We start from the raw sequence: 27,805 nt of genomic DNA, 5'->3' as shown, positions 1-27,805 counted from the left end.
TGATTAAAAAAAATCCGATTTAATATATTTATCCAGAAACGTTACAATAATGCGAAAACATTTTGACACATTTGTTTTGTTATTAAAACCAACATAAAAATGCATTGAAATTATGAAGCATAAAATATTCACAATGAATAAACCTAAAATATATTTCCAAAGATTAATTAGACCATTCTTAAAACAAAATAACTGTAAATGATGTCATAATATTTGAAGACTTAAGACAATATATTAGTTTCATCATATTCGAGAAAATTTGCTCACCACTTGCAAGAAGTTTTAAATACATTAACTGGCACCTTTAAAATATCTTGAGTTTGTGGCTTACTTTTCTCTTATATAAATTCATCTAATCTCACATGCAGATGATAACTGTTTTTTTTCTCCTTTGAATAAGCACATTTTGAGTTTGTAGTTTCATTATTTATTTCTCTTAACGGCTATAAGATAGATCAATTTAGAGCACATTTCTATAAGCGCGATCACAGTTGTTCAAGCACTTAGATGGAGGGGAAGTGATGATAATCAGAGTGTCTTCCGGCCAGTGGTATACATGCATCAAGTCTTGGTCTGTTTGTGTTGCATAGGCACTCTTGTGGGTGGGATGACCAAGGAAAAACTTTTGGATTTAAGGAAAACTACCTGAAAAAAAGATGTTTACAAGTTAATTATAAATCGATATTTCTTCAAAAAAATAAATAAATAAAAGCTATAATAGATTGAACGTGAAATGTTAACTCCTTGTTCTTTCACTTGAAACAAAATTCACTAGTCATCGAATTCATTGGTTATAAACTGTAAGACCTATCGAAGAAAGAAATTTCTTTTGGAATTTTTACTTAATTTATATTAATTGCGAGTCATAAATATAAATATTTATCCCCTTATCCAAGTTCTTTGTCCTCAAGTTCATTGGTTATAAATTTTAAGACCTATCGAAGAAAGAAATTTCTTTTGGAATTTTTACTTAATTTATATTATTTGCGAGTCATAAATATAAATATTTATTCCTCAATCCAAATTCCCTCATCATCAAGTTCATTGGTTACAAATTGTAAGACCTAAATAAGAAAAATTTTTACTTCATTTATATCATTTGCGAGTCATAAATATTTGTTCCCTAATTCAAATTCCATAATCATCAAGTTCATTGGTTATAAATTGCAAGACCTATCGAAGAAAAAAAAATTCTTTTGAAATTTTTACTTAATTTATATTATTTGCGAGTTATAAATATAAATATTTATTCCCTAATCCTGTAATTTATATCCCTATTGTTCAATTTAATCCATCTTCAAATTTGTAGCATGGAAATGATGCTTAATATGAGAAGAATTCTAATATATCTCATAAGAATTGCTGCAAATTTGAGTATTAGTTTGCTTCAAAATATAACAATATTCAAAGATAAACTGGTTTGTTATAATACATAGGTTTCAAAAATGAGAAACAGGTTCATGTTTATGAAAATCTATGTAGAGGCTACTACACACATGTGCTTAATAATAATTGATCTCTCATTAGTATCAAATGTTAGACCAATGAATATTCTAAAAATTTGAAACTTATTAAAGTTAATCTTTATTTTGAAGGTATGGATTTCTAAAAACCTGTTTTGCTGCTCAGCCACTGATCTAGACTTATGGGAATCATTTCATATATGATGATAAGTTTCTAATAATTTAGGTAATGACTTTTCCAGAATTTCCTTCTTTTTAAATACTTGCAATATCTGGGGCTTTATCGCTACCCATCTTTTTTTTATCTCCTTTTCTTTTTTTATCATCGAATTCAAGTAAATTTCCTTAACCCTAGTGGTCAAATCTTTTTTTCTATGTTGTAAATTATTTGTAATTTTTTGCATCTCTATGCTACCTTCTTTCATTCTAAATTTCAACATTGAAGAAGGTTTTTTATTATCTAACCGAAAATATAGTATGTCTTTGCATGTGATACTATTTGTCAATACTTATAAAGCATTTTATTTAATTTAATGAACTTCATGTTTTTTTAGTAATTATGAAACGAATACGTAATAGAGTTATTATTTACTTATTGACAACACTAATCCTGTTAAACCAAAAATAAATATTAATATTTGTTACAAAAAATTTTATATTAAATAAAATCAATTTGACTTCCATTATACACAAATTATTTTCTTTATAGTATTCTTTCAGCTCATTTATAAGCAAACATTTATTCACTAACTTAGTAACAAACATTTATTATTGAAACTTATTTATATATACAATTTCATCCAATAAATTAAACTCAACTTAAAAAAAATAGTATTAAAAAATACGTGAATCCAAATATAGGATTACAATTTTCTAACAAACTCTTTTTAACGTATTTTTCAGGGGGGAAAAATTTAATTTATCGTTCGTTTATATTTATAGAAAGAAATAAAACGTGTCTTTTACCATACAACATCATTTTTCCTCCTACTTTATTAAACATAATCAGTGACCTACTTGTCATCAAAGCAATTTCTTTGAAAGTAGAGAAAGATGTAAAATTAAAAATGGCAACGACGAAGAGAAAATAGTGAAATCTTTTGGCGTAAGATTCTTGGCGCCAACTAATTTATTACTTTTGAACCGCTCAAGTAAATGATTTTTAAGGAAGCAATGTTAACTAGGGTTTTGATCCGAAGCATTAATTTTTTGTGGTGCTTGACTTTCTGAGTTTGAAAGCTCTAACGTCTTATGACATTAAGACCACAAAATAACGCTTTATATAAACATAATGTAATTTAATTTTGGCTGAGAATTTTTTCCAGCACTTACAGGAAAAGTTTGTGGACGTCATTATTAGAATTTTATTTCTTTAGATATTGAAGTTTTATTTTAATTAAAGTGAATGAAATATTTTCACTTGTATAAACATAGTATAAGGAATTTAAATTTCTTGTGAGAAACATAGTATAAGGGATTTAAATTTCTTTGAAGAGCTATTAAATATTATTAAATATTGGCAAAATAGGTCATGGTTTGGATTTTATGGCGTCTGCACTTTTCAACTACAATAATCAAGAGTAATATTAAACAGTGCGCATGCGTTGGTATGGCCACCGCTGCTGTTTGATAATTTTTTTAGAATTCTTTTTTTTTCACTTTTAATCTTGTTATGCATTTAGTTAGTGAGTTTATTTTTGAGATATGGGACCAAGATATATTTATTTTTGAGTTCCTATAAATACTTGAGTTATGAATAAAAGAGAATTTCATCTTTTGAACGATATTTTTGTTTTTATTGTTTTAATTAAGAATCAGACATTCTTATCTACAGCTCAAACTGGATCGTTTTCAATACTAATTCAGGTGAATATCACAAATAAAGAGGGTCCAAACTGATTGAAACTTTCCCAAAAGTTAGAGTTGAAGCATATATTATAATTATAATATCGGACTTATAATTTATTATTAAGGGGATATGGGGCCATATATATATATGAGCAAAAGTTTCTCCATTTAAAGACAATTATACTTACTTAGAAATTTATACATACATACTTATACATTGTGGGCTCCCTATGTCAGTTTATAATTGTTCCCTTTGGTGTGAAAGAATAGTATATTACAATTTAATATCTGACCAAGTTTCAATGCTTGATGANTGTAAATATATACAGTATATAAGCAACAATTTTTCCCTTTTAACGCTTTTAATATTATACGCACTTATAAAAGGAAAAAATGATAATTTAAAGTAAAGAAATACTTTATCTATATCATTGTAGAATGAATGAAAAAGAATATTTTTATTATTTTATTTTTGCTAATAAAGAAACTTTTAATCCGCTTTTTATAAGTAAGTATATTTCTGTTATCAAGAACGATTTTTCGCGACTAATAATCGAATAATACTTAAACAACATTAAGTTGCAATGTCACAGTAAAGCATTATCCTAAGGCTCTTCGTGTTATTATTATATTAGAGTCCCTTATATCTTTAATAGGAGTTTTAAGTGAAATTTTGTTTTTGCATCACTGATATAATTTAGGAGATGAATTCTATTTGAAATAGAAAAATAAATATTTTAATTGATAGTTTTTGTAAAGCTTTTTTTCAGTCATAACAAGAAGTACCACTTATTCATTCTCCAATTAGTTTAAATTTAATAATGGTGCTTGTCAAGTTTAAATTTATCTTTTACGTATGCTCTATCTCTCTGCGTACAATTTTATCCATTGCAGCTGTGCTTTGTAGATTGAATCATTTAGAAAACTGGGGACCTTGCTGCTTAACCCCTTCCTTCTCACTCCCGTAAAAATGACGGGGTGAGGTTTCGTCCTCTATTTCTCGCTCCCGAGAAATTTCCGGGCTAGAGTGTTTAGTAGAAACGTGCAAATAAGAATAAAATTAATTCATTTCTTTTGCCCGTAAAACATTTTATTTCTCATTTTACACACCAGATGTTTCTCATTTTACCAGGATATTTTTAAGGTAATTGTAGATGGTCAGTTTATTTTAAACTAAATGTCAGCTTATTTTAAACTAGATGTCAAAAAAAAAAAAAAAAAAAAAAAAAAAAATCGGCACTTTCATGATTATTTTTTTGAAAATTAACCGATTGTTAAGGGGTTAAGTATTATGAACTACATAATGATATACATCACATCCGTCAAAGCTAATGGCGCTTCCAACGAGAAATTGTAGAATTATAGTTATTCTCTCTAACGCGAGCTATAACAGAATTCAAATTCAAAGCATTACGGGCTTGTTATGAGCAATGATTAAAGTAAGCATATGCTTGTGCGTGTGCTAAAGAAAAAAAAAACAAAGCTTGTATTTATTCGCCAAGTTTTAACTAAATGTTGCCAAAAGCTCATAAGTTTTTTTTTTTTTTTTGATTTGTTCATGTAGCTCAACTATCCTCACCCAGTGTTGTGTTTTATTGGAGAAATAATTGTTTTAAATTCACAAAATTCAATATTGATGCAATATTGAATACAACAATATAGTATTAATTTGCAACAACTAATTAAAGCAAACACAGGGGTTTGACACGCCATGATTAAGCAAAAGTTTAATAATTATAAGTTATGAAACGATAAAATCCTTTATTATGATTTGTTCATTATTTTTTTATCTTCTTGTTTTTTTTTCTTTGATTTAAGTGAATGTAAGATTTATAAAGAAACTTTTTAGGTAATATATTATTTAACAAATGATATTTTCAAATTTTCCTAAGGTAGTTTCGAAACATTTCTTATAGAAAATTTAAGACTTGATTTCGGTTTAATAATAAATAATGTAAATTGTTTAACTCAAATAGTTTCTTAATAGCTATTAAAAATTTTTTCTAAAGAAAAATACAACTTAACAACAATTTATTATCTAAGATGCGTCTGGTTACATGTAAAAATTTATACAAAAGTGAAAGTTTAAAATTAAAACCTGGATAAAAATGCAAAAAGAAAAGCATTCAATAGTCAACAGACGTCATGACCAGTTTTATGACATATTTTATTTTATCTATTTTTAATACTGTTAACACTGTATGGATAGGCAGTAGGCTTAGCGCGATTTCTACTTAATACTTAGTTTACTTTCACGCAATTTCATGTGTTTATTTTCTTACGATGAAATATTTGAAATCTGAATTACCCATAGGTATAAAATGATTAAAAACATTTATGAAATATTTAAAATGCTTAATGAGTAATCAAAACGGCTTTACTAAAAAGCATTGCTAAAATATTTAGAATTCTTGATGATTAATCGAAATGTCTTAAATGACTAAAAAACGCTGATAAAATAATTATTCTCGTGGAACGATAAATTAATAAATACATGGATTCAAATTCTTAAAGCGATTCGGTAAGTAATTCGTATTTATTAGCCGGTTCATTATATTATGTCACAATTGACCGAATTTGTTTATTTGTTTACAGTTTAAACAATTATTGAATCAGATTTTTTTTATCGTGGACTCAATTTGTATGTTTCTATTTAAATATTATAAAATTGTTTTAACTCTGAAATGGTTTGAAAGTTTTCTATATCCAAAGTGGTTATAAATGAAATTCATTCCGATAAATATAATTCATTATGAATTATGACATGAATTCATTCTGAACTCATTTTATAATTTCTGGATTTTTTTACAGTGTATCATAAGATTTAAAAATTGAGTATTGAGTTTCGAATTTTTAGAATAAAATTATTTAATGTAAGAACCAATTTGTCTGTTTCTTTATGATTTTCTGGGGTCGATTCCTAGTAATCACAAAATGTTCATTCCGTCATATCTTCTTTATAGATAATTTAAATTTAGGCCCCTCTTGGTTAACAGAATGTTTTACCATTTTTTTTTCTAAATACTGTTTGAAATACATCTCATAATGCAGTCATTGAAACTATTATTTTTTTAAAAATAAAATTCTATATTTACAATATTGAGTTCTAATTTATTTTGGTATATTCCTCAAATAATTGGTTTTTGTGAAAGGCTGAAAGAAAGCTAACTAGCAATTCAACGATATCCATTTATTTTTTTCCAGCTTGAAATGTAAGCGAATAGATTAGTATTCATTATGTTCCATTAGTATAAGGAAACATTTCCCAAAAACAGGCTAATCAGAGTATTGAAGAATCTTTAAATTTGAAGAGAAATTTATTTTCAAGAGCACTTCAAAAGAGTTATTTTTGGACATGAAAAGAGATTAATTAGAAGTGCTTACTTAAAGTCATTCAAATAGAAATAAAATGAAAGTACTAAAATACTTTTTGATGTTTTTTTAAACTGAGAAGTTTAGTCTATTTTGGAGTATTTATTTATTTTAGTTTATTCCACTAAATTCGGATTGCGTATTCAGAAAAACCTTGTTTCAGAAATGAATAATTTATAATCTAGACCTTTCCACATCACCCCAAACCAGCAATATAAAAAAAAGAAAGAAAAATAATTTTACTCCTACAATAATTAAAATTAGAGGAGTGAATTTCAAAATTGAGATTACGTTTTGTAAATTACCACCATTATATAACATAGATTAAATTATAACTCACATCAAATATTAAAAGTGATGCCAAGTAAACACTTAAAAATTATTGAATGAAAGAAAAAAGAACATTATTTCAAAATTTTTACACTATCTATAGCTTAAAAGAAGACTATGGTTTCTAAAAAAAAACTTGCGAGTGAATTTTAGATTAAATTCAATTTTGATGCATATTCCGTACGTTTCCCCAATTTTAGAGCACAACTGTAACCTTCCTTGATGGCGGAAAATTACTATAAAAAAATCTATAGCACTTACAGGGCAATTTTAAAAACAATGCATCGGATCGGTAAGTGCTAAATTTATTTTTGAGAATTATTTTAAACCCCACTTAGAGGAGAAGTCTTAGCATCTTTTGCACTTAAACTAGAGCCGTGGTTGCTCAGGGGATCGAGCATTCGCTTTCCATTGAGGTGAACCGAGTTCGAATCCCAGCCATCGCTGTTCGATACGAATTCCGCATCCGGTCAGCACCAACCACTGTCATGGCGTAAAATATCCTCAGTGGTTAATGGATTATGACTCACAGTCCCCTTACAGTCAGGCTAACCATGATAGGTTTTCCTTTCCATGTAATGCAAATGCGGGTTAGTTTAATCAAAAAGTTCTCCACGAAAGCAAATTTCTCCCAATACTTGAACCAGGAAATCCTTTCTCTTCTTGATTGGGGTCAAAATTACTAGGTTACAGAGTTGAACATTAGTAATCGTAAACCCAAAATTGGGTCGGCTGTTAAGCGACGGTTATAAAATAAAATACTTAGGTTAGGGTAGAGCAGGGTGGATACCTAAAGTGTATATTTAAAGCAGTAACAGGATAAAAAACAATGTTTAAAGTGCACATAAAATATTTTAAAAAAGTAGACAGTCGTTTCAGTATTGTAATTACTATGAACAGTTCGTTCCGAGAAAGGGGGGAGTAAATATTATAGTTCTAAAGAGAACACTTTTTATTAAAGAACAGAAAGTTGAATATCTTTATAAGTCCTTAAACTTTATAATAGTTTAAACAATTTTGCATACCCTATGCATTTTAAAAGGAGAATACGAACGCAAAACTTAAGCTACTTTAACTATTGTCATTCTGAATCCATTAGCGTTCCGTATTGTTTACATTAAATACGTCTTTCAATAAATTTCTTCGCATTTTTATTCACACGCATAAATTACTTTTTTTTTAATCCTTGTGTACTTACCCCAACCGAAATTAAAGTATATTAAATCTCCTAAATATTCTCCATCAAAACAATTCTAGGAAAAAACTTACTATAACACTAAAAGGACAAATTTAGAGGCGATGTGTAGGTGTGGAGGAACAGGCATACGTTAAATTCATTCCTTGGAGTCGCTTTAAATTCCACTTGGTAGAGAAAGTGTAGCATCTGCTATCCTTTGATACTTAGGTTAGGGTAAAGTAAGGAGGGTGCTTCGCAGATAAATTCGAATCCTAACTCATTGCGCTCTAATGGTGAGCCATTAAGGCAGAGAAAACGAACTACAAGGGTGGAGGTGGTAGTTTCTACGTGTTACAGGGGGGTAGGTAGTAAAAGCAATGAGCTACTAGGTGCAACGATTAAAAGTTTTACGACGAGCTCACCCTAAGAGGAGTGCAATAACTATAACGAAATTATTTAGAACGTCTTCCTCTCCTGATTTTATTGGAGTGGATTATGGAGTGATTATGGCGTTCCTTTTCTTTTGAGTTCCAAACAAGTTGTTTTTGGAATTTTGTTTTCGGAAATTTGGGTACGCTAGATTTGATTCGTTCTAAATTAAATGGAATTTTACAATTCTGAGAATGGTTATCTGGACGATGGTGCTAATGTTTTTGAGGTATTGCTAAAAAAAATTCGTTTGCTTCAAGTTTCATCATATTTGGGAAAGTTTGACTAACTTATTTCTCTGAAAATGTTTCTCAATTTATGTATTTTTCCTAGAAATCTAAATTTTTTAAGCAACTGTCAATGTTTTATTGAATTCGTCAAAAAATTAACTGCTTAAATTCTGATCAGTTCTAAGTGTCACTTTTAGTTAGTTAGATTACTTGAATGAAATGAAATGGCAATGTGACTAAAACTTAAAGGTAATAGAAGTTTTTAAATTTGTGAAAAGGTCATATTATATACAGTCGTAACTGATTAAAAATTTTATTCGAATCGAAAATATATAAATAGCAGATAACAGTCGACATGTTTAAAGCTCCTCAAAAATAAATAGCCATTTTCAAGAATTATCAGACAAGAGTGGAGAAGAAACAAAATTGACATGAATAAAAAAATTTAAAGTTGCCAACGAAAATAAGAAAAAGAAAGAAACGAAACTAGAGAAAACACAGTAGCCGAGAAAGAAAAGATAAAAAACAGAACAAGAAAAACCACGGTGGCTAAGAGGGGCAAGTCAGGGTAAAATGCCTTTTCAAGATCAATGGACAGATGGCGAGGAACTAAATCGTCACCAAGGGAATCAGCATTCATATGAATAAGATTCCACTGCATCCAGATGAGTTGATGTGTCTAGGGGTAAACAATTTTGGCATTGTCGAAACTAAATTTATGACCAAGATTAAAACAATTTGCTACAATTGAGGATTTATCGAATTCTTGATAAGGGGCAAATCTATTGTGTTCCTTACATCTAAATTTCGAAGCGTGCATAGTTTGCCCGATTTAGTCAAGTTCGCACTGACAACGAATATGGTAAATACCCCAGCTATTATCAAAGCTAAAGGAATTTTTAAGATACTTACATTTGATTTTTACAATACTGAAATATATTTTTTTTGATACTTAAAGTCATTGCTTGAATAAAAATGACTTTGAAACCAAAAGGAGAGAGGGTATTAGCAATTTTATAACAAATGGAAGAACAAAACGGTAAAGTAACAAGTTCTCTGTAAGGAGTAGAAGAAGAGAGACGTTTCGGTCTAGTGAGTTTAGCAAGGGCTGAAATAACCATAGAGGGATTAAATACACAGTTAGCAACAAGCGAACTGAGAAGACACTTAACTTATATTTAGTAAGTTAAGTTCGGAGTTTAAAGAAGAAAAGTCAGAGTGAAGGTTAAGTGCGCAAAAAACGAAAGTATGAAATACAGAAATTCTTTGACAATTAGGGTGATTGAAATTGACATGCAGGGGGCTATATTTTTGACGCGAATCAGATATCTTATCGCTTCAGTTTGTTGGGATTATTTATTAAATATATAGTAGTATATAACCGCAAATGAAATTAAAACAAATATATCATAATACCATGAGACTAAAATATTAAATAATATAATTAACGATATCGAGTTTAATAGCCATGTACAGAAGCAATAGACGAATAGCAATATACAAATCAATTTTAAATAACACACAAGATATTCAAAAATAATACATAGTGGGTATAGTGAGATATTCCATTTTATTTACACTTTAATTATTGAGTAAAACATAATTGGGTTAAAGGGAAACAAGTGTTACACTGCCAAATCAGAGACTTCATTGCATTCAGTCGACAATTTTTTATCTTATTTGAGATTCTACTATGACTTTATGCTGGTAAGGGTCAACAGCGGCAGATAGCCACTATTCTACACAGATATCACTAAAGCTATAGATTTGAAACTAGCATTGGTCTTCCTTTCCACGTTTCATCAGACACACCCATGTACATGAACTTTTGTCGTCGGGAGTGTCCCTATTTATTTTAGCAATGACTTCAAAATCTATAAGCGTTTAAAATAGTTTATAGATATGATATTTATGTTCCTGTTTGCTTAGCACATTTTAAAGCTTGATTCAAATATTTTATCATTACTACTATTTAAGAAAAGTAAAAATAATTTATTACCGGATTACAAGATCTTTATCTCAAATTGGATAACAAAGCATTGATTCTAAAAATACTTTTCCGTGGCAAACGAAAAGTTTCATCAAAGAATCGTATAAACATTCAGTCAATTTTCCCAAGGTTTCAGTGCAATTTGCAATGCATACCATACAATATCTATAACAATGAACTATGACTTGTTGACTCATTTTCATAGCACTTATTGAATGGTTTTAAGACATTAACGCTGACTGAAAAGTTAAGACAAAAAACGGAATATGTAATAAATTAGAGATAGCAAAACAGAATAAGTCATTATTGTAATGAACAGGTTTTAAAGCTTGTTTTTACATTCACTCTTTTTCATTAGTTATGAATGTGAGTTTCCATCAAAACAATTAAATCTTGGATGGTTTAGGAACCAATTCAATGCTACACTCTGAACAGATCCTCTTGAATTCTCAACATTGTTTACCTTTGATGCAATTTGTACGACACAAGATGGCCTTCAATTATCAATTGGCTTAAGATTTGATCTACACACTGATCTGTTGAAAGCGTTCATATCCTGATATTAATATCTAATCCATTGTATATCCTGATATATTGCATTCTTCGCTGAGTGAATCAAATCATTTTTAATATGAAATTCCCAGTAATAAATTGAGCTGGGAAATTAAAAAGAAGAAAAAGGGGAGCTTTATGTGTGGGGACTGTTATGTAATATTCGGTGGTCATCACTGTTTCAGGTCAAAGACACTTGTCCATTGTAGTAAAATCTTACATTAATTATCAGCAATCCGCTATTGTATACGATTAAAGAAATCATGGATTCTCCCTGAGTAAGTTATGCAAGTATAATGTCGGATTGCTCTGGATTTTACTCTTTCTTATCCTACATATCGCGAATTATCATTTCTGAAAGCATGACTTATGATTTCGAGCCAGTAATGATCGATCTACATGAATAATAAAGCTTCAAAATTGACTTTTTTTATTTTAATTTTGGTGCTAACCATTTGTCCTGTTTCCAGTATTTATTTACGAAGTATGGACTTCAATTATCAACAGTCATCTATTGGATGTTCTTCCGATCTAGACATTCATTGGCTATATGTGGTTTCTCAGGTATGCATTTTACTTTATGTTTGCTATAGAGAAAAAAAATTGGTCCCATAAGCTCCTTTGATCTCTTAAAGAAAGCTATAATTCTCGCAATCAACTTACCTTTACTTTGCGACTTTCAAATTCTGTTATCTCATACATATTTATTTATTTATTTTTTATTTTTTGACATTTCAGTGCTAAGTTTTTTGAAAACGTGTTATTATTTTTCAAATATTTGTCTTCTGCAAAGTCATATGTTTTTGATTCTGTACGATAAACTCAACTTAATAGAAAATCATAATAGTCTCCAAACTTTCGCAGCAACCAAAGTCCTGTTTTTATTCCAAACATTTGCGTTATAACAAATCACAAGACTGTGTTTTGATTATGACATTGTTCTTTATTTATTGAATATTTTTAAAAATTGCTTAATTCTGCCGCCACAGTTATAAATTTTAATGCTAAATAAAGTCATTAATTTTTTGTCTGATCATGCATGATCTGACAAAGCTAATCATAATATGATTGCTTATTAATCAGTGTAAATACCTTAAGGATATGGCATTTAATTGTCTGTTAAGGCAATTTTAAAGTTTAACGCAAGTATTTTATTAATATTAGTTTCTCAGAATTCTGAGAACGCTGTTTTTTTCAGAGTAAAATGGTACAATTTTCGAAGATGGGAGGTCAGGAGGACACAAAATTGTTGCTAATAACTTCTTATAATATGTAAAGGTAGAAATCTAATATGCTGGGAGGTAAACATTAAGTGTAAAATAAATTAAACTTATAATATTTTTGAGTGTGTATCGGTTAAGCGTATTTTAAAGTTAAACACTAACATTCTATCAATATTAGTTTCGCAGAACTGTTAGAACACTATACTTGTATTACAAGAAATTTATGCAATTTACCCAGATGGGTGGTGAGGAGAACACAAAATCGTTGCTATAAGATAACTTTCCATAACATTTAAAATTAGACGTCATTAAATAAAACTAATAATAATAAGTTAGGAAATATTCAGTAACTGAAATTTTTTGTGTATGCCAGCTAAGCCTATTTTAAGGCTTAACTCAAACATTGCATTAAAATTATCCCTATTATTAAAATTATGACATTGCCTATTTTAAGGCTTAACTCAAACATTGCATTAAAATTAATTTCGAAGAGAGGGAAAATCTATCTTTTAAGTAAGAGCAAAACAAAAGATATCCATTATTCTTAAAAATATATCAAAAACATCATTCCAAAACCTCCCTAGCTAGAAGGTCTTTCAAGCACGAAAATCAAACACAGACTTCGAAAATTCTGAAACTCTTTCTTTAATTAACATTAATAATGTACACTCGATTAAAAAGCCCTCAAGCTTCCAGCATCCAGCACTTATCAAAAGTGGTCTAATAAGAAAAGAATGCTTTTCACATTGCAAAATAGCGCTAGAATGAAAGTACGTATGTGTTGCACGTGCTTAAGATGGCTGATGAAAGTTTTAAAGAAGATTGAAAATTATTGATCCAGTCAATATAAGTGTCAAAAACTTGGGGAAGAAAAGAAATTTATGCTCTTTTTGGAGTACTCACTTTACTAAAGATAGACTTATTGCTTAGGGGTACTCGGGATTCCTAAAACCTTTTAATCTATCTAGTGATATGACAGGGATATGATCGGGGCATATTTGCGATTTTAAAAGTAGTATAATTGAGAACGTTTACTCAATTAAAAGTTTTATGTCATGTAGCTTTTCTTTCTTTATTATTTAAATTTTGAATATTTTTATAGGTAGGTTTTTTTTATACGTACAATGACGATCAAGTCAATATTTTTTTTCTTTTAAAGAATAATTTTTTGAAAGCTTATCTTTATTAAAGTTTCTTATGTGATAAAAATAGCTTGGACCGAAAGGTTTCGTTAAGCGTCTAAGTTTTTTTCCGAAAAAAAAAAACGGTTTTAATGCTGTCAAGTTTTCTTTCTGTGATATAAAGTGCCCAGATGTCAAGATGTCTTTTTGGGACGTAAGTACCTACGGGTGAAAACGTCACCTACCGTGATGTCTTAAATTTGTGCCGTAAGAAAATCCACTTCTGCTTTAATAGTTTATTTGTAAAGATAAATATGCAGTTATCAAACGATTGTTATTGCGCATAGACCATGGCTTTATTCCTTTTAAATCTCAAATTAAAAAACAGCTTTTATTATTCTATTAAACACATTCACTTTTTCATTTTTTTTTTTTTCTTTTTCTAGAAAACACAAGAACAAAACTAAAGAACAGATTTTTTCAGAAAAACTGTTCTTTGTAATTCTGACCCAGATTTTGTTCAGTAGCTGGTGAATAATACTTGTGCAATTCACTGAAATAAAAATACATAATAAGTATATTTTCATGAACTAGACAAGAACTATAGGAAGGTTAAAAAATGAAATCAAAAATATCTTTTACATTAAATAATTTAACAAAGGAGAAATTTAAGAACACTTATTTTATTAAATATTATATATTTTTTTTCTAATTTCAAAATGTCAAAAATTCTGTATACGTATATTTTACTCACTAAAATTTTGATAAATATTCATTTAATTTTTGATAAATTTTATTTGTTGAAATTTTGATACATTTTAATTTATAAAATTTTGATAAATTTTAATTTATAAAATTTTGATAAATTTAATTATTAAAATTCTAATAATTCTTATTTTTGAAATTTCATTCAATTTTATTTTTTTAAATCTTAATAAATTTTATTTTTTAAAATCTTAATAAATTTTATTCTTTAAAATTTTGATAAATTTCAGAATAATATCTCTGATTTTTTTAATTACAGACAATACTTGTAATGAAAATGATTCAACAAAAAGATATAGAACCTTAGTAGAATATTGTTTTTATATTGAATCTTAGTGTTAACATTCGCTATAATCGATTTTTAAAATTGCTTCAGGTAAACTAGTAGTTTATTTTAAAACAAATTTTATTTTACTTAGATAACTTATATAATCTTAAGCCTTAAATACAAAATAAAACTAAAAATATTAAAAAGCCTTTTTTATAGATTTATCGTCTGACATAAAACAGAGCTTCATACAATTTCAGAAAAAAAATACAACGTACAGGCAATTTATTTTTATAAATATTTTTGTGCCATGCTCTAAAAGACAACCTGAGCATAAATATCCTTTAAATATCAGTCCGGGTCATCTAAAATAGAAATCCTCCCTGGAGATGAGGAAATAAAATAAAAACTTTACTTTTTCGAAATGCCTTTATCTTTTCTCATCCGAAGTTCAGGATTAGAAGTTGAAAGTTTTCCTAAATTGCACGAAGGAGCGTAAGAGAGAATTGCAAAATTGTGTTGTTGTTCCACATGGGAATACGTTATACCGACTTCCTTTCATTGTTATAGCGTAAAACAGAGGAAAAAGTCCGCAATAAATCTAACCGATTTTGCCGACTCTTTTACAATCAGTTATCCTTTTCTATTTGTCGGCAAATAATTTCTATTTTATAAATCAAAGGAAAAGATAAATTTTTGAAAACCCATTTAAAATAAGTTTACGAATTCAAGTATGTTTATGTTCAGTCGTGAAATTCGAAGAGTGTCTATTAAATGACTTTTTTCTAAGTTCTTGTTTTAAATACGTTAATTTACATGAACATGCAAACTTCCTTGAGCTATTTTAGTATTACAATTCTAGAAATAAAAGATCAGGAAATGTAAATATTACTTCAGAAGCAATAAAAAACAAGAAACTAATTTTTTTACATCTTATATTAATTGTTTATCTAATCTCATGCAATAAGTTTGAGGTAAAAAAATACGACTTTATTTAAAAATATTTTTCTATTGAATTAGTCTGACATAAAACCAAACTTCATATAATTTCAGAAAAAAATTCAGAGAATTTCGCTTTAAAAAATATTTTTTGAAATTTATACTAACAGTTTATGTTTATTTTTTTAAATAAATATTTTTGTTATTCAATTCTGTTTATTTTTAATTTTAAAATTTGGAGATAGTTTATTGAATGACTTTCCCCTACTTTCTTGTTTTAATTTCTTCTCTTATTGTTATTAAATATGTTAATTTACATGAATCTCGATATCTAAATATTACTTTAAAAAAATCTAATTGTTGTTTAAGAATCTAATTGTTAAGACATCACATTTAATAAGTTTACAATTTTTACATCTTCTTACCTTTGATTTCGCACTTTAAACACAAAAAAAATCCTAAAAAAATCGTAAATGAAAAAAATTAAAATACGAGTAAATTTCTGTCAATGTTGAAATGCTGGGAAATCTACATCAGTCTTGTTTTTAGCGATATTATCTTGCGATCGCAAAGCTTGATTACGCCGTCTAGCGGTATGGATATTTTCAGGCTACTATTTATTTAGTTTTTATTTAGTTCTATCAGAATCATTGGTACAGTAAGACGCCTTTTTTAAGCAGCAAATAAGAAGCAAAACTTCCCTAAGGAAAAGGCAGAAGAAATTTAAAAAAAAAAAGATCCAAAACATTGGTAAATCATTCTGAATGTGAAAAAGAACGCTCCCAGTTTTTGAAGAACAATTTCTCAATACTTTTTTTCTTCTATTAATAACAAACTTGCAACCGATAACTTCCGATTGCGTAATCGCATACTGTTAGAGATGTGTGCATTTACGGTAAAATGCATATTTTTGTCTTCGATTCGTTTACAAGTAAATTACATATTTACAAGCGCATTTCGTATTATAACAGTCATAATACTTACATGCTTAATAAATCCGAAGAACTCAAAATGTCATCTTTTTCGTATGAAAAGTTTATTCTCAAATAATATATACATAGTTTACCCCTTCATTATTTTAAGATGACATACCATACAATAAATTTGTATAATTGTAAGATCTCGATATGAATTTCAATAAATAACTTAAAAATAGAATACCTGAATTGTAGTTGATATCAATTATACAAAATTAAAAAATGCTTAACAGGAAAACGATAAAAAATTTATTAATAATCGACATAAATGATACTATTTCAAGTAATTTGAATCATTCTTTATTGTTGTTTTCAGAATTATATAGATGCATCAATATATACTATTCTATGAAGAAGAAGAATATTCTATAACTATTACAACTCTGCAGTTATTCATTGGAATGAAATAAGCAATATTGACTTCACTTTAATTTATAATGAATTGAAGACAAAAAAATATATTTTACCGTCATACACATATCTGTAATAGTATGAGATCACGAAATTGGAAGTTATCGCCTAACAGTTTCAAGTTTGTTGTTAATAAAAAGGTAAAAATTATTGAGAAATTGTTCTTCAAATGTTGGGTGCCTTCTGTTTTAGAATGATTTACCAATGTCGTGAGTCATTTTTTCAAGTTCTTCTGCCTTTTCCTTAGGGAAACTTTGCTTCTTATTTGCTACTTAAAAAAGGCGTCTTTCTGTACCAATGATTCTAAAAGAACTAAATTAAAACTTAATAGTAGACTGAAAATATCCTACTCCCTAGAGGGCGTATTCAAGTGTTGCGATCGCGAATAGTTTTCTAATATTTTAATTTGCTTCTGAATAACACATGACAGAAAAGAATACTCTCTGGGCATAAACTGATATACAACAATGGTTTTGAAACTGTGTAAGTTTGTTTTTCTTTATCCCACACAATTTTTTTTTACATTTAGATAGTATTCTATAATTTACAGATACTGATCCATTTTTTTCCGGAACAATTACGAATTTTCTTTTTGGTTCTTATTTACACTGCCAAATATAATTATTAATTTATTAGTTTCCATTAGTTTCCCATTTAGAATTTAAATAATGTTTTTAACACAATAAAATAAAATGCAAGTTTAAAAATGCATATTATATAAACTGATTCATATTCAACTTTACTAAATGCAAACCCATTAATTACCTCAATTCATTTATCTCAGATTTTCAAAACGCAATCATAATAAATATATATATATAAGTTGCGATCATCTTTACAGAATTCAATTTGTATTATTATGTAAATTGATACGTACTAAACTTTGTCAAATGTGTATAAAGTTAGGAGAAATCAAGAGAAGATATTAGTACCGGTTATTACGTCCAAATAATCACAAAGTTATGGCATTTTCCAGGCAGTGGCCTGTAAAAAAAAATAAAATCAACGAAGGACTATGTTGTCTGAAAAAATCTACAATAGAACCAAAATTTATAATTTTATTATTATTATTTTTAACTTTCGCAAGTTTAAAACAATTTTTGGCCCTTGGGGTCTGTAATTAAAGTGAACAGGTATCAGTACAAAATTATCCCCTATTTCAAATGTAAATTTAGTTCAAAAGTTTCTAAATCATCAAATTTTATCAACATCAAGCAAACATTTAAAATTCTATTTTACTTGTCTTTCGTTTAAAATTTATTAAAACAGTTTCGTATTTTTTCTTTTCTTTTCTTAATTTCAAACAGGATAGTTTACATATACGATTCCATTAGTTTCGAAATTCAAATAATCCTTTTGTTCTATAACCTTAAGTACAATCTTAAATCTTACCAATAATGTATTAACTGAGTCTCCTTCATCGTCACCAAATGTCTTGCAAGTTACGATACCATAATTGCAATTCAATGTATCTCGGTTGATTGCCCTTTAAATCTACTCCAATAACTCGTTCACGTTTATAAGTACTGTCTATATTGACTAAACTGATTACTGTATTCGCTTATGAAGGAGCTATGGTAGATTGGTTTAAGCGAAAGAGGTTATTTTATAAAGTGATAATAACATTTGATGGTTCTATAAGCAAGTAAGGACTATAATTTCAAACAATAATATAATTTACTTGAGCCATGGTGGCTCAGAGGACAGAGCGTCCACCTTCTAATGAGGTAAACCGGGTTCGAATCCCAGCGATAATTGGTCGATACGAATTCCGCACCCGGCTTGCACATCACCACAGTGGTAACGTAAAATATTCTCAGTGGTAGACGGATTATGGGTAAGAGTCCCCTACCGTTAGACTAACCGGGGGAAGTTTTCCTCTCCATTTAGAGCAAAGGCGGGTTAGTTCCATTAAAAAGTTCTCAACGCAGGTAAAATTTCTCCCAATACTTGATCTAGGAGTTTCCTTGTCTTCTGGATTAGGTTCAAAATTACAAGGGTAAGAAGTTGAACATTGACAGTCGTAAACTTAAAATTGGGTAGATTGTTCAGCGATGGTTATGAAATAAAATATTTTTTACTTATCTTTTTTTTAAATTCTAAATTTAAATCGAGTTTGAGGTGATAAAAATGATCTGAGAAGTGTTTAAATAATAAATATTAAAATTTGGTATGGCGGATTTGTTTTGTGGTTTAATTGTTTTCGATTTAGATTCTAATGAGTTCAAGGAACAATTCATATGATTCCTCAGAAAGGTAAATTACAAAAAAGTTTTTATTTCTTCGAATTTTAAAGTTGATTGAGAATAGTCTTCTCTAATCTTCTATTCAAACTTTTTATGTATGAACTTGCCTAATTTTTGTCAAAGTCAAAATTTTCTTAGTTATTAAGTGTTTTGAAGAGGATAGTACATATGGGGCACAATAGAACATTCTTAGATTATAGTTTTATACTATAGAATAACATTTTATAATACTTTCACTGTTTTACCAAGCTTTATTGTTTGATTAATTTTTTACACATAAGCATATTTAATTGATATACACATATTGTTTTGGTTTTAAAACATTTATAAAGTTGCGTCTTTCGCTTTTCATAAACTAATTGCTTATTCTGTTTCCAGAACAATCTTCGATCGAAAAACTTCAATATTATAGCAAAGACATTAAACCAGGAACGGGTAAATATGTGAATTAAGATATTCTAACACTATTCATTGGAAAAATGCGCCAGCGTTTGATAGCGTTAGTACGATCTATAGACATTAAACAAGAAATAAGTCTCTTTGTGAAGTTTAATTTTTTATTTCAATTATTTAATTTTTTTCGCATAATATACAAATTAAAAGTGCATCTCCTTTTAAACTGCAAAAGTTTTCGTGCTATTTTTTTTTATCTCTTCAAATAAAGTAAAAATTAAAAACTAAAGCAATATTTCACTTCACTTTCAAGATAGTATTTAAATTATAAGCAGTGTAAACATCTTAAATTTCTGATCTTCTCTAACCCTACCTTTTCATATACTATAAAAACGAAATTGCATAAAAACTAAATTAATTATTATTATATTAGCTTAAACTAAGAAAAAAACTTGACTATCTATCTATGAAATTAATAATTTCATAGATAGATAGTCAATTTTACAAAATGGAGAAAAACATATTTATTACTTTACTCATTGCAACCATAACATTGAAGAACACTTAAGAGCTTAAAAATAAAAATATCTTGTTTAGATTTACTGGCCTCTGCTTTTGCTTTTATTCCAGTGAGGGTAATTTTGCCCCAAGAATCATTGAATAAGGAAGACTACTGAATGTCCCTTGGGAAATCTCCTTCTCTCCAGATTGTTTACGAGTTTTGCAGTCCTTTAGCTTCACTACTGCCTCTGGTGGCTGTCGGGACAATTTATTGCTCTCTGCTCGATTGGGTGCTCTCACTCACCTAGTATATTGGTCAGTGATTCAAAATGGCCTTTTTTCCACCTTTTTTGTCAATGCAGAAAATAACTATCTTTTCAAAGAATAAATAGGTCTTTCTTTTTTCGTGGAATTTATGAAGATATGTTTAGTTTGTGTTGTTTGCAGAGAACACGAATCAAAAAAGTAGAGTGTGTCTGACAAAATACAAGTATATGTTGAGTGATGGGATCAGTTTTGATTTTAAATAGATTAAAGCGTTTTTCTCAGTTAAAAAATACGTGTTTTTTTAGAATAATTATAATCAGAAGGTCACGCTGTACAAATTTATAAACAAAAATTTGCACACAAAGAGGTTTAATTATTGTTTTCTAAAAGCTGTACGAAAAAGAGCGCATTAATATTTCTTAAGCAGAAATTATAAAGACGAAAAAATGGAAAAGTAAGACTAGATATCGGGGATAATACTCATTTTCCAATTTTTTATTTTGAAGTTTCATTGCTTTCAATGTTTTAGACTGACACATTTATTTAAAAGAGGAGTTTAATTTAAATTAGAGTGAGAATCACAAGAAAAAAAACAGAGAAAGATTTGTTTGATAGCTGTATAAAGCACGCTGCTCTTGAAAATAATTTACTTGTATAAGAGGGTAATTTTTTGCGAAAATACTTTAATACTAGATCATTGATACTAGAGGGTTTTAAAATTATTATACTTCTGAAGTAATTTTTAAAAAAATTCAAATGTGGTTTATTTTTTACAAAACAAAATTTGCAAATCGTGAAAGTATGATTATTAAAACTAATTATGACCGATAGCGGTTAGCAAGGAAGTTAAGCTAACTTGAAATTGGAGTAGGTAATAGAAAAAAATTACAATAACTCGGTTTCCTTTAATCATATAATGAAATAATAGATTAATAATGAACCTATTGTCAATTTTAGGATTACTTTTAAACTAAATCTAAAGCCTTTTTGCAATAAAGTTAAAAACAATGATTTTATTTGTTTAATTTTTTGCTGTCTCCCACATGAAGCTGAAAATAAGCACCGAGACCATTAGCATAAAATTTTGGTAATTAGTATACTTTATTGCTTACTATGAATTTAATCATTCTCTCTTCTATCTGCAACTAGCTTATTCGAGATGTTTCAGAAAATTGCTAAAATTTAAAAAAAAAAAAATGCGGATATGAAACCTTTTGAAATATTTTACTCAAATGAAATTTCCTTGTAAATATCAAAATTGACTTTACGATATAATTTGTATATTATACCGTAATACGATATAATTTGTATGTTTAATTTGTAAGGACGATCTTATTATTTCACGTTATTTTTAATAAAAAGTAATAGCAAATGTTAGCACAAATAAATATATAAAAAATAAACTAGTTTCAACTACTTTTTCTGCCCATTAAAAAAAAAAAAAAACGCAAACTATATTTTCTGAAAAAATTCCAACGCCTGTAGACAACACTAAGACAGCTCTTTCTTGAAGAAAGCGGGAAAAGGAAAATATTATTTTGAAACGTGATGGGAATACAAAACATTTGTAAATTCACAAAACACGTCTTCTCGCTAGATGGCGTCACGCAAATGTTGACGTCATATCTGCACAAAAGCAATCAGTTGTCTTTTTTTCTTCCCTTTAACCTCACTTTCTCTCCTTATCTTCGTACGTGAATGAACGAATCGGCGTGAATACTTGACCATAAATACGAAGCATGCCTAGTGAAAAATAGCGAGGAAGACATGAGTTATTTGCAGAAAATTCAAGCCTGACCACAAATTTTGAATCAATCCTATGTATGTTATGGAGTGGAATCTTGAAGTTATATATCATACCATCCCAAAGTGAGATTTCTTTAATACTTTATTCGTGAGACATATAGAAACGCGGTGATATAGAGAAAGTATAAAATCTAGTAAGATAAATATTGGATTGGGTTCAGTTGGTGAAATATACTGCCCTTTTCGATGGAATTGGAACTAAACTTATTGCCACTCCATAAAATATACTCTGAAATGTATTTCCCCCATGTAAAAGTTTCCACTCCATTTATAAAAAATACCTACTCCATTACCATTGATTTATTTTTACTATGATGATATTTTTCGCAAAAACAAATAAAGATGGAAAATATGTTTTAGAAGTACATATTTTTTTCTCTACTTATGTAATTTTGTTGGAATATATCTTACATTTGATTCGGCTGTTATATCTGTCTGTTATATAAATCGCATATTTTTGACTTGCGTAGGCAAAACTGAAGTAAAGGACTTTAAATGAGAACCAGTCTAAGCACTGACTAGTTTTTATCAGTAAGGATTAACTAAATAATTCACTGTCTCAATTTATTACTTTATAAAGCTCATATAATATTGTGTGGTCCATAGTTGAATAAAAATACTCGTCGCATTTTTTCTGTCATTTATAATTCTGATGTTTCAACCACAATTGAATCTTGGGAAATCTAACCTCGTTTTTCAAAACCTAATGATCTGCTATACTTAGCTGCATATGTACCAATATCAATGTAATTGGATTCCGCTTGATTTTGTAATAGGAAAAGATACATTATATCTATCAGTCTAATTGTTTTCCAAATCAAGAATTTAAACAAAATCATTGTCGATCTTATTTAAAAATCGTTATTGGTTTTTTCTCTTTAAATATTAAAAAAAGTGGTCTTGCAGCGTTGGCACAGTTAATGGTAAAACTTTCATTTAAGATTGCAACACAGCATCTAAATCTCTCGCTATACATCTGTCATTTTCATTTTCCATCTACCGCAATGTCCATAGATTTAATGCCTCACACCTCATTTACAAGATCCTCTTTCCGTCGCTCTAATGGAAAGGTATGAAAAACAATAATTACATTTCTGGTTTAAAAAGAAACATAATTTTGGTTAATACAACTAAAATATATGGTATTTAAACTATTTTAATTTGTTTATTTTTTCCATTCATATGGTAACGGATTATCTGAAATTCTGGTATTTAAAATTATAATTCTTATTTTCACACACTTAGTAAAAAATACAAAATTAAAACTTAAAATTAATCGAATAAATGGTTTTAATATCATGCTCTAATGTATCCTGATAAAATTAACAAATGTTACCACATTTACCGAATTTTATCAACATGTTATGGAACGATATTTTTCGATTATTCAACAAATCATTACCAAAACACTTTGGTAAGCTTTCTGGTGATCCCATATAGAACCAAAACATCATACTTTTGACCATACTTTTCTATCAGTGTCTGGTACGACAAAATTTATAATACATATACGACAAATTTTTAGTATGCATGAAACATATACTGATAAAAATGCATGTTTAATTTTGAATTGTCAAATGAATTGTTCTTTTTTAATTTAAACTATTTCTCTTAAACATTGTGCAATAAACTCATGATATTATTTTATTATACAAAAATTAAATTCTTTGAATAAATGAAATAACACTATATAAATATACAGATTTATCAAGAATAAATACGAAATCATACGGATTATGTGATTTTAGAAAATAGATGTATAATTAATACTGAAACTTTAAACCTTCATTTATCCTGTGCTTAAATATAAACACCCATTTCTCATTCCACAAAATTGCCAATTTAAAATCAAACGAAACACATCAGAATTTACTCCCAGTGCCGTAATTTAAAAGCATTTATGAGTCTTCAATTAAGCCTCAAGGGTGGTCAGTTCTATTCACTCTAGTAAGGACTTTTGGAAATGGGGTCCTTGTCCAAACTCGTAAAACTGTCTGATACTCCAATGAATTCTATCCGGAGATCTCAGTGTTGAGCTGGCGAGAACGAAGCTCATTGGCCCGCATTTATAACTCGGTTGATGTTGTGTCAGATGAAAACCGTGCCAAACATTTAGAATTATTGAAGTGAAGTAAATCCTGGGTTTATGTCATGGAATCTCCCTAATTTAATCAATCTTATACTCATTCCAATGATATTAGATGAGTTTCCTGGAGTGTTATTCATCATCACCGAGACTCATTTAAATAAAAGGTTTTGCTATTCAGAAATATTTTTTATTGAGATGCGTCTCGGGTAAACGCTTTGGCTGTGTGCTATAGATTACTTTTATGGCTTAGTTAAAGAGGCCACATCAGCACTCGTATATATATTTTTTTTTAAATTTCAAATTTTAACAGGCTTGCATAATTTTTTTTTCGTTTTTATTTTTTTGTATTATTTATTTCTTATTAACTAGTTAAATTGTTTTTTTGTCGACAATGAAATTTATAGTTCTTATATTAAGACGCAGAAAAGATGGTACCATAGACGAGTTACGTTCGAAAAGAACCCTACTATTGCTTTTATTGGAAATAAAAAAATCATTGTGTGCGGAGCTAATTGACTATTAATAGGTATATTGACATAACTTTTTTCCCCACTCAGTACTACTTCCAGCCAAAGATGCATCAATTACTGCACCATTTTTTTTCTTCTAATCTTAGGGATTTTCGCTCTGATTTTGCGGATTCTTAGCATTAGAGAAAAGTTGAGCTTTAAGCAAAGTTTGTTAAGTTGCAAAACCAAAGTAGTTTAGCATTTTCATTTATCGTAAATCGTAAAAAAATAAATCATTTTATCGTAAAATACTACTTACTTTAATTAAACTTGATTACGGTGTGGCATTGACAGAGAAGTTTCATAATGAAAAAAAGTAAACATGCGTACTGGAATATAATCTAGTACTAAACTTCACATTCCATGAATTTTTTAATTCCTAATATTTATGATCAGATATTTCTTGAAGAGGCTTCATCGATTTCAAAAGAATCGTATATTTGTATCTGTTATCAGTGAAGTATTCCAATAAATAAAAAAATAAAAGCAAAATAAATAAAAATAAAATAAATATAAACAAAAAATTTGTAACATTTTTTGACCAAATAAAATAAAGTCTCCCAACGTTTTTATCAAATAATTAAGTTTGACACAATTTATTTATTTTCCTGATCAAAAGATGACTTATTTAAATGAAAACTTTATTTTTCTTTCTTATTATTCTTCATTTAAATGAAAACGTTCTGAATAAATTTAGTTTGAAATTCTAATTATTCCCAGAAAGGTATTCGATTGAGAAACGATTGTAAGAATTCCAATTTCTCACCTGGTAGAAAATCAAAGGAGTTCTCTGTTTAATTAAGACTCCAAAATTATAAATACAATGTTGCGACCAATGTTTGACACACACTTTCAGGCAAATATTTCATTTAATCTGTTTAAGTATGCATAGTTTTCAAATTTAATGAATATTGAAGTTTTCGCGCTCAGATTCAATTTAAGTGCGTCATTTAAATATATTGATTAATAATCATCACAATTCGTTAAACAAAATTAAAAATTCAAGTCTTTTCCCTTTATTAAGTCGCAGAGATATTGCACCACAGTCTTCACAGTGTGCAACAAAATTGCATGTAGTAAAAAAGATGACTACTGGTCAAAAATTATATTCTGAATACTGCGCATATTATTTTTATAGATAATATTTGGAACACTGAACAGTAATATCATGCAAATTTGCTACAACCTGTTAAGTTTGTCGTGATAAGTGAAACTTAATTTTTTCATGTAAAATAAATAATCATAAACTTAACGACGCAATATTGTACTTATATTTGAAAGAAAACGCAGTTCAATCTAACACTTACTTAAGATTGCCATTATCTCCTACGGTATTATGGTTTTATCAGCGATGCTAGAGTGTAACATTAAACCAAATGTTATCACACGTGTATTTGTGCCAACTAATATTACTCAACCATTTTATTATTTACTAAAAAATTTGGTGGAATAAGAAAATAGCAGTGACTTTCAGCACCTTTAAAAATAACTAAATTCTAGTTGGAAGTCAATTTTATTTCAATATTTTCAAAAATAAAAGGTACCGATATTATTGTTCAACAGTGACCCTATTATAGTCAAACCTTTACATGCATTTTTCGATTATTTGGTCAAAAGTTTAATAAAGTCTACAATTGTATCATTGATTACTGTCGAGAACATTTCTTTTTCTGTTGAATAAGATTTTTTTCACGGTCTTGGATATTTTTACGAGGAGATTTCAAATCCTCAATCGGTTTCTCCCTGCATATTACAGTTTGTTTTTAAATGACATTTTAAGTCTATTTTTTGTCGAAATGTGCAGGTTTAAAAATGTAATATAAAGCAGGGGGTCGCATAAATGTAGACATCAAATTTAATTAAATCCCTACACCCGTATTAGACATAATCAAAAATTTATACGAGTATAAATGCAAGAAAACATTTGTTATCCAGTGTTATGCGAGATTTTTCCTTTCATAACAAATTCTAGTTGAAATTTTATATTGTTTCAATATTTGAAATTATATTTCATGTTTTTATTCAATTCTTTCATTGGTTTAATACATACTGCAGACAAAATAGTATTTTTGACTTGTCATTTAACTTTAGGTTATAATGCTTAGTTTATTATAATCAAAATTATTTGCCAACAATTCAAATTTTGCTAGATATATTTGTCATTGATAATCATACTTAAAGATACAATGCTGCAGTGCCACAAATTTATTGTTACAATGTTGAATTAACTATGAATTCTATTCAAAAATAATAAACCTATTTAAACTCAGAAAGGGACGAAACAATTGTTACTCATTTTGCGTGCTTTCGATTTAGCTGGGGGACATTTACGAGCGAATCTAAATGATTGAAATGAGGACGAAGATATATCTCCACTAGTTTTAGAATAACCATATCATTCCAGCCACACATTTGAAAGGGTCGAAACCAAGTGGTTTATTAATGAATAAATATGGCTGAATGCTAGAATGGAAAATGTCTGCCGAATAGTCATTTCAGAAGCAGATATTTGTGCAGATCTTGCTATCAAATTTAATTAAAACGAATAAGAATAGATGATTCTGGGATTTGGGTGACGCTGTAGGAATTTATATTCGTTGCAACATATATTTTGGATGGTAATTATGTACGATTTAGAAAATTTTTCAAAAGGAATGGGTTACTCTAAGGGATATATTGAAAATATACTTGATATATAAATATATATATGGGAGAGTGAGGTAAAACCGGGTGCTAAGATTGTGTGGAAATTAGTTCTGTTTTCTAGCTAAAAAATTCTAAATTACATTTTACTAGTTCGTTTTACTATTTCAATTCTCTTACGTTTTTTTGTTGTTGTTCTGTTTTTAAGCCATCCTTATTCATTAATCATTAGAGTTACAAAAAATATTATATATAT

General features: G+C 28.4%; 1 protein-coding gene across 1 annotated transcript in view; it reads right to left on the bottom strand.

Moving 5' to 3' along the window:
- Window positions 1–404: 404 nt before the first annotated feature.
- The window catches only part of LOC107444390 (innexin unc-9-like), a 145,426-nt gene continuing 118,025 nt past the window's right edge, over window positions 405–27,805 (bottom strand). The window contains exon 4 of the mRNA XM_016058512.3: window positions 405–645. The gene's annotated coding sequence lies outside the window, so the exon portion shown is untranslated. The remainder of the gene's footprint in view (window positions 646–27,805) is intronic.

The sequence above is a fragment of the Parasteatoda tepidariorum genome, chromosome 10 (genome assembly GCF_043381705.1).
Source record: "Parasteatoda tepidariorum isolate YZ-2023 chromosome 10, CAS_Ptep_4.0, whole genome shotgun sequence".
Lineage (NCBI taxonomy): Eukaryota > Metazoa > Arthropoda > Arachnida > Araneae > Theridiidae > Parasteatoda > Parasteatoda tepidariorum.
This window is presented reverse-complemented; position numbering and strand designations above follow the sequence as displayed.